The sequence below is a fragment of the Amblyomma americanum genome, chromosome 1, assembly GCF_052857255.1.
Source record: "Amblyomma americanum isolate KBUSLIRL-KWMA chromosome 1, ASM5285725v1, whole genome shotgun sequence".
Taxonomy (NCBI): Eukaryota; Metazoa; Arthropoda; class Arachnida; order Ixodida; family Ixodidae; genus Amblyomma; species Amblyomma americanum.
The window spans coordinates 37,119,957-37,136,175 of NC_135497.1; the positions used below are offsets into that span (position 1 = coordinate 37,119,957).

The 16,219-nt window shown below is 44.4% G+C and overlaps 1 protein-coding gene across 3 annotated transcripts in view; it reads left to right on the plus strand.

Annotated features, from left to right (window-relative positions):
- The first annotated feature begins 1,634 nt into the window (after window positions 1-1,634).
- Window positions 1,635-16,219, plus strand: part of LOC144112654 (uncharacterized) — a 104,014-nt gene continuing 89,429 nt past the window's right edge. Inside the window, exons 1-3 of one of the 3 annotated variants that reach the window (XM_077645468.1) lie at window positions 1,635-1,769; window positions 2,636-2,724; window positions 9,016-9,096. The gene's annotated coding sequence lies outside the window, so the exon portion shown is untranslated. Of the gene's footprint in view, window positions 1,770-2,635; window positions 2,725-9,015; window positions 9,097-9,616; window positions 9,642-16,219 lie in introns of those variants that run through there. The other 2 variants (XM_077645467.1, XM_077645469.1) reach the window with 2 other exon arrangements.

The window sequence follows — 16,219 nt, forward strand, 5'->3', positions numbered from 1 at the left end:
TCTTGAGTACTTACCATAATCAGGTGAGTCCCATGATGCTGATGCAATCACTCTGATGGGTGTGCTTTGGGCAGCACCTGTCAAATAAATAAACACACTGTGGGAGGCTTCAACCAAGTATTTTAATTCTCAGGTGCACATTTTTAGCCTGGCTACGCAGCGTGTATGTGAATCGTAAGCAACAGGCTAGTGAAGCAATTTCCACAACAAGTACCTGAGAAGGCTATCCAATGTTTTCATTGAGCTGAATGAAAAATTACCTGTAAATATAATTCTGTACAGATAACACAGGGGTCCACCACGTAAACAATGCATTCATACATATGCACACAGAAAAATATATGAAATACTAGTTGGTGAGCATAAAGTTAACACTTGTTTCTTCTCTTCTGAAAAAAATGTCTGGCATCCGAAGTAGTGGTACAGTAAGATGTGCCGACGTGCACCTAATTATTGCACACCACGACATAATTGCACACTGCTGCTATTGCAGAGGGTTAATTTATTACGTGCAAATCTGCAGCAACAGTGCTGCAGTCCATTGTTGAATTTTCATAGATTATCACTGCACTATTAGTGCATTGCACCTACCTTCTTCGTCAGCTGGGGGAGGGGGCGTAGTCTGCACATCAGTGAGCTGCGAGGCACGTGAAGAGTGTGGGTCGTCTGCAATTAAACGACCACTTAGACACTCCCAATCTAAAGAAATCAGCCAGCAAAGTAATTACATATGTTTATTTTTTTGTGCTATGACAGAGCCCTCAGCATAAGTAATACTGCATTACAGGGTTAGCCTGAACCAAATGAAAAGTTCTTCATTTCAAGCTGTAATGTAAAACAGATCCTGACTTAGTGCACCTACCTGTGTCATGGACAGCAGAATCTGCACCAGCAATTGTGCCTAGCCCAAGTGTTGATGGCAACGGCAAGTAGTCTGAAATATAGGTACCACTTAGTTACTCCCAAGGAAAACAAACCAACTGGTGTAGTGAGACATTAGGAATGTTTTCCTATGCAAGATTGCAGGAAGACTTACCGTGACCAAGCATGACTTCCACTGGTGCAGCAGTGGACTGTAGTGGTGAAGCGGATTCAATGCCTATGCGAACAAGGAAAAAAAGATAGCCAATCAAGCTCTGCATAGCAGCACCTTCTGCTCAGTGCACAGTATGGCCTTGATGTTCTATTTGGAACGGTTTCTCTTGCTGGGAGTTAGTGTGATCTTAAATTGGGCCTAAATAGTTTTTGTGAGTTTGTAGGCAGTTACGATTAAAAAGGAAAAATTTGTGCGATCAATATACCGCGACATACAAAATAGCGCAGCAGCACACAGGAAGAAGAATGAAAACACACAAACGAACACTTTACTGTGAACCACGAGGCCATAAATTCACTTGATGTGCATTGTAGGAAATACAAATCAAACTGCAAACCTATCTATGAAGCGTGCAATGTCACCACTATTAATGCTTGCAAACTTATTCCCGAAATCATTCAGGAAGAAATCAGATAGCCTAAGTGACATGTGCATCGCTAAATATCCTGGCGGGTTGCACATCCAATCCAATCCAAGCGCCCTTACCAGTTTCGTTGGGACGGCCGCAACGTTTTCGTGATTTCTTTCAGCGTTTCTTCGCAAGTTTTTATTTGTGGTTTCGCGAGTTCACATTTTCTTCGTTGTGGCGGCAAGCTTGTTGTGCATGTTGTACACAGTCCTGAGCCCTCACTGGTGGAAGTACTGGAGGATTACGCGGATAACAGCAATAATGGTGAGTGTTTATGACACTGTTCTGTCAAACAAAGTGTTAGTGTTCGTTTGTGGCATTGTGCAATTTTCATGCTGGCAATTTCATCATCCGGTTTATTAGTTAATGGAGTGCAGACATGGATTTAAAATCTGTGGTGTTTAGTTGTGGCTCGATTTGTCCCCGAAGTAGTTTCGCGGGAATGGCTGCGCTCTGTGCCACTTCTCCGCCTTAACAGCCTGCACGCAATATACTTCAGTGCTCAGTTGTAAGGCAAAGTTGTTGGCAGTTAGCTGTGCCCTCTAGCAATTGTTGGAATAGCCTGCACTTTGATGGCGCACATTCCACTGTATATTCCGGCCGTCCGGCATGCTATGGCCTTTACTACAGGGGATGGGGTGGGGAGGGGACAGTTTCCTTTCTCCGGCGGCTCAAGAAGACAAGAGTTTTTGCAGATCTTGTGTTGCTGTAAAATTTGCTAACAGCGCCAAATACACTCTTATCTGCATTCGTTTAGTCAAGCCCTTGTGTCTAACTCTGCATTTTTTGTACCCGGAATTGTTTTTTTTTTTTTTCATCTTTGTGCTTTTAAACTTTTGTGGGAACTTGGTCTATTCTCGCTTCTTGTAATTTCCTTTTATTTCAGTAGCACATTTCAAGATAATTGGCTACTGAATACTTTTTGTTTCAGCTCGTGGCTTTGACTGCTTTTTCTGAAATTTTCTATTTTATTACAGTGCGTAGAATGAAAGTTGGGCTGTGAAAATTCTTTATACTGATTGTGTGCCCCAGCAAGGGTTTACATCTTATGTATACAATGAGAGTTGCTGGTTGTAAACCTCGTATAATGCAGCAGGGCATGACCATTTTTCTTTGCTGTTCCATTTCAGATATTTTGGAGAACATGTTCAGAGAAACAATAGCCTCATGCATCTTGCCACTCAGTAGATGCATTTTGCGTCATGAGGACAAACAGCTGGTATGAAACTGTTTTTCGTACTTCATTTTTAGGTAGTTATAGTCATGACTACGGAAAGCAAATAGCTTTCACCGAATATTTTCTAGTTCTTCATTAATTACAGGCCAATTACCAACTACTGCCGCGTCTTTCTTCCTCACATAACACACAAAAAATTCAATCAATCACTTTTCTTTGGCCTCATTGACTCGCTTCATTTAAACCTGTTTTCCCACTTGTCCCAACTTCGATTCCGTAAATTCTTTCATGAAAAACAATTTCTAATGTTCAACAATGATTAACATACATTTGGAGCTTCTGGGTTTGGAAAGAGCTTTGTTCTTAGATGTCTTCAAGACATTTCTCACTGTTAAGCTCCAGGTTTCTGTAATAAAACTAAGGCACTGCAACATTGACTACTTGATTCTCTACAGGATCACGGACTTCCTTTTTAACTACACAACATATGACTGCTAATGCAACCAGCTCATGGTTTTCCCACCCTTTCAGGCATGTGTCAATAATGTTCTTTAGCATGTTTATTGTTTCTGACCTGCATTAGCAGTTCATTCAGTGTTGTTTCTAGTTCTACTATTTTTTGCTCCTAATTGTTCTGATAGTTCTAACATTGCATCACTTTGGACTAAATTCAATAACACCGTGTAATGGTTTCGCTAGAGTGTGGAGCTTTACTTTATAAATTAGAGCATTTCTCATAACCAGTCACCCTGTCCCTATTATTTTCAAAATATAGTCACCTTGACTTCTCTCTAGCATACAAGTACTTTGACATAGATATTACAACCTTTAACAAAAATTCATGGAAGTTTAATATTGACTTGACTACCTAACATGAAAATCTAGTTGCATGCTGCTGCATTTATTACACAATTTTTCCAGTGAAACTGAAAAGGCCTACCTATATCTGGCTTAATCTATGATATCCTTGTCCTATGTGGGCCATGGCTGGTCTCCTTATAAATTCCCTCAAGAATGTGCACACCTGCTCAATGCATTTCATCCTGCCTGCTTACTGCAAACATCATAGACATGAAAAAACCAAATATCCTCCCTCACTTTTTGCCATAAGGTGTCTTCTGTCTTTTTCAATACACCACAACTGGCTCTGATCACACTTTGTTATACCTGCTACTTCATACTTGCATGCACCAACCACACTCATGAAGTCAGCATACGTCACCCAATATGGTGATATACGCATGGTCATTCCTGCTGAAAGCCTGCTGTGATTGGCACCACTGTCCCACTGCAGTATTTTTGGATACGGATTAAGAACGAAGCGACAGATGTTCCATCCAAAGGTGGGGATCGATTATCATGCCATAGTGGTTAATCCCCTTTTATCTACGACGTCACACTAGCTGGTGCAAATGGGGTAACACCCATGTCATGAGACTGTTGATGCTAGTGGATGGAGGGCCTGCTTTGAGAAGGCATTTGCCACTTCATTCTTGAGTTTTATTCGAATGCAGTCGCCAGCCAACATTATTCACTATTGCTGTGCACATTCTAACTTCATTGCAAAAGTATGGTTGCATATATGTACTTGAAATTCTTGGTTGTCATCCTTGTTTGTTTGTTTGCTGAGGCTTGGGTTTCTTTCTTCATGTTAAGCATTCAGGCTATTGCATGCGATCTTTTTACTATAAAACCCCTGTCTGGATTTAGTCTTACCTCTGGTAAGGCTAAAGGTTATAGTGGATGCACGTTTGTGTACTTGGCTTCTACCGCATGCTTTTTTCTCATTACTTTTCAGAAAAGATACTAAGCCAGTTGGGTGAAACATTAGCTTTTGCATTATCTTGTGCACCCGTTTTTTGTCCATATTTCCTGCTCCATATTTTCATATTTCACAGGCCTCCGAGGACCTGGAGTAAAAGAATGCACAGCAACAGGCGCTGATCATTATGGCTACTGGGCAATAAAATATGGCTGAGGGCAAAACAAGTGATTGAATTCCTTGACGTTCTTCTGTACTCAAAGCCTGTGCTATGCATATATATACTGCCTCGAGGTGCAATATTCTGAAGAAACGAGAACTGCAGCTGTTTGATTACCCTTTGTTATTTTATGCGCTGTACTGCTTACAAGAGCAGAATGAGTATGATGAAAGATCACAAAGTCACAGAGAGCGCAAACTAATGACTTCACTACACATGACTGTTCTATCTTGCACGTACTGGAAAGGACATTTCAAGTAACTTGCATACCAGAAAATGACACTTCTTTGTGACATGTTTATGTTATTGCATTGATCAGAGCCCAGTGTGTAATTTTCTCATAATGCACCTGTTATTTGAAATGTTATTCTCAGATCATGTACAAAATATTGAAGTTTCCTGTGTAATGAGCAACTGTTGGTTTTGCTTTGTATCTCTCTGTCATATCTTGCATCTTATTTGTTTTGTTGTAAGCTGTACAGTGCACAAAATAAATGGTACAACATCCAGCCCCAACCTGAAAATAGATTGGCAGAATATCTGGTTAACATCCTCTAAATGTCTAGGAATCGTCGCATTTGGGCATAATTTGAGCATTATATGGTCATCCACTATGATCAAAATGAACATTGTATGGACATTACATGGATGTAATATGAGCATTTGTAACATCGTATGAACATCTGATATCTTGTGGAAGATATATGAATATCCACTGGACATAACTTGGTTGGCTGGACATAACTTGGTTGTCTGGGTAGATGACCGCTGTTCTAGTCGTGCCAGCACTGCCACTCGGAACGGCATGTGGTGCGGGAGGTGTCTGTAGCTGACAGAAGAGCCGACGCGCCGCTCACGCTTTTGACGACTGTCGGCCACGTTTTACCAGTTTTTAATGTAGTGCGTCGTCATTTCTGCTCAGTCGTTAGGCGCTCGGCTACTGAGCCAGAGCACAACCGGTCTTGAGCGCGCGCTTTTCTTACGGCCTTTGCAATGGGGTCTGTTTCCGCCGCACCTCGGTGGGGTCGCCACTTCTCGATCTGTTGCTTTGAACGCCAAACGCGTGCGCTCGCTCCCAGTTCGGCCCGCGTCAGTGGTAACCGTCAAGCCTTCATATTGCCACAGTGTTAGCCATTTACTGGCGCCGCCATGCGGTGGGACAGCACCCGCTGGTCTTCTGTGTCTTCCCCGGCTTGTGCGTTCGTTCGCTGAGTGTGTCTGCCTGGCTAGTCCTGGTGTGCCCTTTCTGCTGGCTTCCGGTGACATTTTGGTGCAGGTGCTGGGTAATTTCCCGATGCACGAAGAGCTCCCGGGAGCCTCCGACGACGCCCAGCTACACCCCGTTAGGGTGGCTAGACTTAACCCCGTGGACACACCTGTCCACAAGGCAAGCCACCGCTTGCGAGGCTTAAATCCCGAGTTCCAACCCCTGACGGCACGACCCCTTTTCACGGCACGGCAGTTCCCCACCGCTGCTTCTTCATGCGCCTCGCACTAGCTGCCACGTCGTTTCATGGCGACAAGTTCGGACTCGTGGAAGAAGGTTGGCCAGCTACGACCGAGTCATTTAATTTATTTTACCACCACAATATACATGGTGACAGGGTGTCCATAGTAAAAGCAGCCTTTTGGACCGCTTGACCTGACCATGGACACCCGGCTGCGAACTTTGGCAACAAAACAGTGGCACACTTTCAAATTATAATACAATATAATTACAATACAATGTTGCAAATAATCGCGACAGGTACTTCCCGTAAGGAAAATAAAATGACAGCAATGAACAGTACAATACAGTCACTTTGTTTCACAAATTCAAAGCAGTGTCTGTAAAAAAAAAAAATTCTAAAAGCTTTCTATGAGGTGGTTTTCAGGTTAATGTTATTGACACAAAGAGCATTTAGTAGACGCGGTAATATGTTTTCAATTCGACCGCCGCGGCCGGGATCGAACCTTAAACGACCTGGGTTTCAACGTGCACTGACTCTGCGTTGCGCTGCCACCGAAACGCAGCCACTACACGTACGTACGGCGAGAAGAGCAGGTTGTAACGCGTGCCGTAGGACCTCAAAACTGCAGTCGCATGGCTGAAGGCGAAAATTAAAACTCGTTTTTAGGGAAGGAAATTTCGCAGTATCTGTCTCACATATATTGGTGGACACCTGAACCGCGCCGTAAGGGAAGGAATTATCAAGGAGGGACTAAGAGAAGAAAGGAAGAAAGAGTAGCCGTAGTGGAGGGCTCTGGAATAATTTCGACCACCTGGGTATCTTTAACGTGCACTGACATCGCGCAGCACATGGGCGGCCGCGGTCGGGTTCAAACCCGCTGGTACTCCGGATCAGTAGCCGAGTGCCATAACCATTAGTAGCCACCACGGCGGGTAGAATGAAGGCGCTCCAAAGCACAAACCAGGCGCCCCAACGCACAAATCGGTTTTTGTTGCCGCTTGCGAACCTGTAGCATGTATGCCATATCTTGACACTCATGTAAGCAATGAAGCAGCACATCTGGCCATGAAATCGTTTATTTACAAGTGAGGGAAAAAATTTTTTCAGAATTTGATCTACAACACACAAAGCTTCAGTGGTTTCCGTTTCTTCTCACTATCCTCCTGATTTATACCCTTAAGGGAAAAAAAAAATCCTTGTGAGGCAATAAAAACGTACAACTGATGCTGTCAGCCAACAGAATGCTAAAAATGACTAATTTTTGGCACATATAACTAATTGACTGTAGAATACCTCTTCCGCAGCTTCGATATGCAAGCGCGTTCGGCTGAACGCATGTGCAAGTTCGTTTTCAAGGATGGTGACAAGACTGTAAAATGATACTGACGGCCTTGGCACTTGGGATCGCTCGAGACCACTTGGCAAACATTCCCTGGCAGACAGGGGCACGGAACAGAAATTTTTTTTAAAATGTTTTTCTGTATTCCGTGTCACACCCAGGCGCAAAGCACCAACTTCTTTTTTGTTGTTGAAGGCATCTCGCCCTCAGATGAGAAAACGCTGCTACAGACACTCCTATACAGGCGACGAAACGAACTGAACTAACAGTGCTACGGGGTGCGCAAGGCCGACGCGGCTGAGCTTACCGCGCCGCTACTAGCAGCGCCACATTCCTCCTGGCGGCATCGGTGCGCAGAGTGGTCACGCTCGCCCCATCACGCTCGGCCGACGGAAATCGCCGCGCTCTTCACACCTTTCCAATCTAGCCACCTTACCCACGGTGGGGGATTGGCCAGGGTTTGGTGCAGATCCAAACAGTGAAGTTGTAATCCAAGTGAATCTCAAACGGCTTATCAATTAAGAAGGTTACTAATGAAAAGGAAATCCTTAATTAGATTGAGCATGAAGAAATCGAATTGGAAATCAAGGAAACAAAGCGGTGCGAGCAGAATTACTGAATTTTGAGGTTTGATAAGAAAGCAAATAATTTTGAGAGAGAAGAAAAGGTAACGAGAGGTTAACACAAAAATCTTCCGGTTGCAATGATATACTTGTGGAGTATCTGACACACCTGCCAAATGGCATGCCCTTTGACGGTTGCACTGAATGAGAGGAGGACGAGAAGAGTAAACGGCAGACCTAATTGAGCGAGAGGATAATTGGTTTTGGTTTTTTTGGGGGAAAGGAAATGGCGCAGTATCTGTCTCATATATCGTTGGACACCTGAACCGCGCCGTAAGGGAAGGGATAAAGGAGGGAGTGAAAGAAGAAAGGAAGAGAGAGGTGCCGTAGTGGAGGGCTCCGGCATAATTTCGACCACCTGGGGATCTTTAACGTGCACTGACATCGCACAGCACACGGGCGCCTTAGCGTTTTTCCTCCATAAAAACGCAGCCGCTGCGGTCGGGTTCGAACCCGGGAATTCGAACCCGACCGCGGCGGCTGCGTTTTTATGGAGGAAAAACGCTAAGGCGCCCGTATGCTGTGCGATGTCAGTGCACGTTAAAGATCCCCAGGTGGTCGAAATTATGCCGGAGCCCTCCACTACGGCACCTCTCTCTTCCTTTCTTCTTTCACTCCCTCCTTTACCGATTTCCCAAAAACTGAATTTCAACCCATGACGTCGCATTCGGTTTTAAAAAAAACGTCACATCCGGCATTTTTTTTTTTTTGCTGTTTGAGCCATGTTTGAGCCGAGTTGAGCATTGCTTTCAGTAGCACAATGGCCGGCTGGCGGGAGTAGCGTGCGATCGTGTTGCACGTGAGTATTTGTTCGTGAGTATCTTTACGTGAGTATTTGTATGTGAGTATCTTTTGGTATGCACATACTGAGTGCTGCCTGTTATCTGACACTCGGCATTCCGTTGTCAACTTCCTTGCGCCCGAATATTTTGTGTTAGCAGATAACCCAGGACTAGCGCTGAGCCCGCTTGCCCGGCAGTGGACCCAAAGGCCCGGAGGGAAAGACTCATCTGTTTTTCGTAAGTTCTGCTCAAAAGCTCTGTGCAGTTCAACAGAAAATAGCTTGCGCTGAGCGTGTTTTATATCTTTTGTCAACCCCGCCCAACGTAACTCATGGTCATGTAAAACGCATAATTACCAGCTTTTGCGTGCTCCCGAGAAAAGGCGGGAAACTTGACAACAGTCCAGTTGAACTAATCGTTTGTGCGATGAGTTTTGTACGCGGTCCGATTTTTTGTGGCCCCACGGCTGGGAAAGTCTGTAGAGTGTTGATTTAATTATGCATTTTACTATTGTGTGCTGCTGTTAAAATCCGCTTTCTAAAACAAGTGCAAAAATTGCGGCGAGATAAGCGATTACGCTTTGGTGTGTGCACCGCGAAACATGTTGTTTTAAATTCATATTTATTTCAAAAAAGAGGACTTTAAAAACTGACTGGCTGTTTTGTGGCATGCACGGACCTTTCAGATTTCTGCTTCGAGTCCGGCGTTGGCTTGCTGGCGCAGAGGCTGAACAAATGGGACGTTAAAATGCTGTGGCAGCAAAGGCTCTAAGGTGCCACAAAGTGAGCCCTCAGCCTTCTGTGTGAATTTTAAAATGAGTGCTGTGCCACTTGCGCCGAGCATCGGTTTTACGTGGGAAAGGTGCTTGGACCCAGGTAGCCAACTAGAATGGAGCGCATGAGGCAACTGGCGAAGCAAGCTTAATTGTAAGGCCTCTAAGCTTAAGACCTTTTAACAGCTGATGGTGTAAAGAGCCCTTAAAGAGATGAACATTGTCGGCAATGTGCTTGATGTCCTTTAACTGTTTGGAAGCTTGTGAGGTGCATAAAGCTCACAAGGCACTATTGCAGTGTGTGACAGGTCATTGTGGTGATATTAGAACAAGACATAGTGCAGCACAATGGGACAGAGAAAAGGAGCACACAGGATAAGCGCTCGTCCTGTGTGCTCCTTTTCTCTGTCCCATTGTGCTGCGCTATGTCTTCTAATATGCAATACGAACAAGCCCAAACTACAACTTTGTTAAGATTGTTCATAATAGGTTTCTTTGATTTGGCTGCACTCTCTGCACTAGTTCTGTGAAGTTCCGTGGTGGTGCCGGCACCGTGCAACGTCAGCTCAGGCAGTTCAAATGCAGCTTGGCACTGGCCGCTTCCAAAACGAATGGTCGAGTGGAGGCCCGATTGTCCAATTGCCTTGCTGTCGTCACGAAATTGCAACCAACTGCATGCCGCTGACACCAACAACCACCAAAATCCTGAAACACGTGGAAGAATTTTCAAGCAGCAAATCGCAATGAAGTTTTACCATGAACCTGCTCTAGGAAATGGTCGCTTCACAGAAAGAAGAAAAATCGTTGAATGTATACACACAGGCGACTTACGAATTAGCGCTGAAATGCTGCCCATACGACTCGACTTGACCGCTTAGGTTTTCATTATGACTCCTCAAACAGTCACTCACCTCCTTTATGTGTAGGTCGAAGAAGCAGAGAAGGTACGGCACGAGTTATTTAATGAAATGGTGACAGTTATTTGCTGAAAGTTTATGGCTTATGGGGGTTTGTCCCAAATTGACTCAGGCTATGAGGGATGCCGTAGTGAAGGGCTCTGGAAATTCTGAACACCTGGTGTTTTTTAAGGGAGCATAGACACCTAACTTTTGGGTGCGTGGTTTCTTCTTTTTAATGTAATGACGCCACTGCGGTGGCTCAGTGGTTATGGGGCTTGGCTGCTGACCCGAAAGATGTGGGTTCGATCCCGGCTGCAGGGGTCGAATTTTGATGGAGGCGAAATTCTAGAGGCCCATGTACTGTGTGATGTCAGTACACGTTAAAGAACCCCAGGTGGTCAAAATTTCCAGAGCCCTTCACTACAGTGTCCCTCATAGCCTGAGTTGCTTTGGGACATTAACCCCTCAGAAACCAAACCAATCTTTTTTTTGTAATGAGGTGTAAGGCATTATTATACACGGATTACCACGTGGTATGCTCCTATGGCTGCTAAATAATTTATAACTGAATTTCTTTCTTGTGCTGTTTCAGTTTCACTAGCTGAACGATGACTGTGACCTCAAAGAGAGGTTGTAGGTCATGTGAGGCATGAAAAACTGCATAATCACTGCTTCCACATTAGTTGTCATTCCGGCTCTTGAGGAATGCTGGCTTCAGCAGTGCAGTAAATCATAACGATGAAGCAGCGATTATATGGGCGTTTTTCCATGCCTCACGTGACACAAAAGCACTCTTTGACATCACAGCAATTGTTCGGCTGTTGAAACTGAAACAGCGTGACAGAAAAAATTCAATTATAAATTTTTTAACGGCGATGGGCAAATATCACATGGTGGTTCATGGGTAGTGGTATTTTCTGCATCGTTGTAGAGAAGAAAACATGCCACCAAAATTACGTGTCTATATTCCTTTAGCACGCAGAAAACCAAATGGAAAATGCTCTTGGCCATTCCCTCCAATGAAAATGCTGTGTGGTGTATAATATTGTTACGTCGTGGCCGTCCAAAGAGTGAGGCGCGATGAACGATGGCAGAGATATAAGTTAATGGCCGTTGGCCTAGCGCGAGTGCTCTGTAACGCACCACAGCCAGCTTCCTCGTCTTTGTCACAATATTCCTTTTTCTCATGGACACTGTCACATGTAGGAAACTGGGTGGTGTGTCATTGTTTGCTTAAAAACTTAAGATACTGAGAAGTTCCCTATGCAGCCGCTGACCACACACCATGCATGGCAAAATTACTCTTGAAAAGTAATTGAATTCCTTTACTAATTACTTTCCTAGGTATCAAAATAATTAAATTATATTACAAATTACTGGTCTCATAAAGTAATGACATTACATTACAATTACCTGCCTTAAGTAATGAAAATTACTTGGTTTCGATGCTAAAATGTTGCGCATTGGTCATAGTTTGTGCAAAGTTTCTAGAGTTTTTTTGTCTGCACCGCCACTGAGCTTGAAAATGGGCGTCAGAAATTTTGCCCCTCTTTATGCAATTTGAACAGCCGCTTTGCTGATGTAGATGAGGTCTTTGTCATATCACTCTTCAATCAGAAGTACATCGTTCAATGTGTAATATGGTCCCACCATCCTGATTTTGAAGAATTTGTCATCCGCGTAAACAGCCGGAGTGCATTGACTGCTTATCCACGCATCATCCCAGAAGTGCACAGGGGTGCGAGAAGCTGCCAATTCTGCTGTTCAATTGATTTGTTCTGGAGGCAAGTTGGTGGAAATATATTGCATGTCGCTGAGATGCTGTTGCCTATGCTGCCCTTGAGTTAGAAATAGGGCCTCAAATGAGGCCACAAAGATCCGACAACTCACGACCAACTTTCTTAGACGTGTTAGTTGAGACTTCTTGTGAGTGCGGCGACGTCAAAGTACAGTAGAATCTCGTTACAACGAACTTCACGGGACCCCCGAATTTAATTCGTTATTTGAAATATCGTAGTACTGAAAAACCATTATTTTCATGTCAGTAATGCATCACAAGAACTAAAATTGCGTACCTTTGCAGCAGATTTACGTGTTGGTAAGTAAATAATAAACAATAATGCTGGGCACAGTTTAACTACAATTTATTGCTTGAAGAAGTCTGTTATCTTCTTCTGGCGAGTAGACGACAAGCGCTGCAGGTCGAATGCCTCCACATCCTCGACCTTCCTGTGCACGTCATCGGGGACACCTTTGCAGAGCCCGAGGAATGATCGGGTCTTCTCTAGAAAGACTAAAACATCCGAGCCGGAAACAATCTCTTCCTCTTCGTGCGCTGATCCAGTTTCGGCATCGTCTTTGTCGCTACTACATTCTTCTTGCTCACGCACTTGATTCATGATGTCTTCGTTGGTGAGCTCCGCGGATGTAGCCGCCACGCTGTCGCTGTCCACGGTAGTTGCCCAGCCGCAGACGTTTTCTTGAGGGAGCCAGCTGCGCCTCTCGGTGTAGTTTTATGATCTTGTCTAGATCTTTGAGCATCGTTGCCATTGTTGACGGTGTGATGTCAAGCTCCCTGCACAAGTCCACTTGCTTTTTTCCAGCATTCAGCTGCGACAGAATGTCCACTTTTTCTTTAAGCAAAAACTGGCGTCACTTCTTTTTACGCAGGGGCCAGGAGAACTCATTGTCAGCAAAGCTAATGCACAACACAATCACAGCGCCGATAACTTTGCAGATCCTACCGTTTGCTGTCAACTTGGTGACAGTGCGCTGAATATGCTTATGACTACGGCGCAGTATGCGACCACACGCTGCATGATGGATGGATGATAATGGCTTTACCCTTTGTATCGGGCGGCAGCTTGCGCCGCCTAGCCTATATTCATTCAACGCGATAGTCGCGTTGATGCCGATGCTGCTGGGGCTGTATCCGTTGCAACGGGTTCCCCAGCGCATAGCTGCTGCTTCGGATGATGATGATAGGCGTCAGCTTCAGGGATTTGGTACGAAACTTCTATGGAACTTCGTAATAACGAAGCGTCTTGCGAAGATTGAGAGATTAAATTACATACGTTATTCTGAAATATTCGGTAATCTGAAATTCGTAGTACTGAAAGTTTTTTACATTGAAGACATAGGCATTTTGGCGGGGATTTAGAAAAAATTCGTAAATCTGAAAATTTCGTTAATCTGACGTTTGTAGTAACGAGATTTTACTCTACTTACTCAAGCACTCGCAGTACGTCTGCGTGAAAGTGTCATAGGGCATGCCTTGGTGATGGAGCTCTCCTGGTGGCCATGCAGTGCGTTTGTGTGAGACCGTATGCAGTGCAGGAAGATGCGTAGCAGTCCTGTGACTGATATGCAGACTCTTCACCAAAGCAGTGCTGGCGCCTGCGCGCTCATCACCTCTCGTCCACGTGCGCCGCTTCCCTGGGATGCTAGCTATTACTGGTTGCGCGCTTCTAAGGCGCAAGCCTTAAGTGGCACATTAACATCGATACCCGGCGTCGTCGATGTCCAAGAAAAGTGGTCCACAACCCCCAATTAATGACATCATCATCAAAGAGAAAAATTTCTTCCGAGGTTGCAGAGAATTGAACCAAGAGCCTTCAGATTGCGAGGCGATCGCGCAACCCATGGGCCACAAAACTGCGTTGCTTCGTGGCGAGTAATGATTCATTTAATGTATGTGTTGCCCTATGACTGTATGCTAATGAGTAGGTGTGTCATTAGAAAGGAAGGAAACAATATAAATTAAAAAGTGAATGTTTTTCGCCTTCAAAGCATGGAAGTAGTCTCAAGTGCCCTCCGTAATTTATTCTTGCTTTGGGAGTCTCCGTGGTGGCTCATTGGTTATATGGTGCTCGGCTGCTGACCCAAAAGACTGGTTTGATCCCGACCGTGGCAGTCTCATTTCGGTGGAGGGGAAATGCTATTGGCCCGTGTATTGTCTGCAAAACTCCAGTCCTGGCCTCAAACAACAAAGAGCTTCCCCTACAATTATCGTAGATATTTTCTTTGGCAATTTCCTGCTTAAAGATCCTGTATGTTCCCAGTGCCGATTTCGTCAGCCTCCCTGTTTTCCACAGAGCTCTCTCTGTTTCTTTAACCTTTTTCTTAACCGATAATTGCTGATTTGTCCCCTTACTGCTGTCCAGATATTTACTTGTCAATTTTCTAGTTCGCTTTCTCCATTTCGTGTCAACATTCTTTATATACAGGTACCTGAAAACTTTCCTAGCGCACCGCTTTTCCTCCATCTTTCTCAATCGTTCCTCAAATTCTATCTTACTGCTAGCCTCTCTGCTCTCGAAAGACGCCCATCCCATATCAGCCTGTACCCCCTGATTTGGTGTATTTCCATGTGCTCCCAAAGCTAGCCTCCCTACGCCACGTTGTTTAATTTCTAACCTTGCTTGAACATCTGGTCTCATGCACAGGACCGTATTACCGAAAGTCTATAAGAAGGCCGATTTTGGCCCGCAGGAGACTGAAATTAGTCCGAAAAATCGAACTTTCGGACTTTTGAAGTCCGAAATATCCATTGCGAATATGTATGCGCTTCTATGGGGTGACTGATGGTGCTTCATCGAGGTCCGAAATATCCTAGAAGTCCGAATTACCCGCCGGCTACTCTACTTGGCGTTTTTACGTTGACAATACTCCACCAGCGAAGAATGATTTTGATGAAATCTGCTGTTGCTGCCGCATGTTGAAAATCAGCTTCACCACTGCGAGCTGCCAGGGCTGTGGCTACGTGCGGATTAAAAACCTGCAGTACCAGCTTCACATTTTGCCGTTCCAAGTTGCTCAGATTAAGTGCCTTGGATGTCAAGCCATACCAAGACTTTTATCAGTAGAGATGACTCCTCTTTATGTAAATCTCTCAAATTCATAAATGAGGCAGTCATTTTACATTCAGGACGAACATCATTGTTTGAAAACTCAAAGCGTCGGTAGAAAAAGCAAGTCCCCGCATTTTTCTGATTCAGCCAATTGTTTCTGATACACTTCAAAAGATGTACAGCATCTACCACATAAAATAATGGCCGATCTGGATCTTCCAGATGTGGATAAACATGACAAAGCATTGGCTTTGGCAGAAACATCTTCATTACCTTTCTGTTTAGAGAGTTATTGTCACAGACAACGGCTGTGACCCTGTACCCAATCTCTTCTAAGTGTATGATCACAGTTGAGTTTCCCCCTTCAGGTGGTTGTGAGAGGAAACACCTTATGATGATGAAATCGGGGTTTCTTGATGACCCGGTGGTTCTAACTCGCAAACATTCACGTTACTCGAAGCAAGGAGAAGGTTAACTATTTATTTACAACATAAATAAAACGAGAAGAAACAAAGTAAGGAGAAAACTATTTACATGACTAAACCGTTGATCAGATGAATTCAGCCCCCGTTCAACCCATCGCGCTTGTTTTTAAACCCTCTGTCTCCGCCTTTAGCGGGGACAGCCACTAATAAGGTCCCTGTTTTCCACAGAGCCCACTCTGTTTCTTTAACCTTTTTCTTAACCGATAATTGCTGATTTGCCTCCTTACTGCTGTCCAGATATTTGCTTGTCAATTTTCTAGTTCGCTTTCTCCATTTCGTATCAACATTCCTTATGTACAGGTATCTGAAAACTTTCCTAGCCCTCTGCTTTTCCCTTATTTTTCTCAATCACTC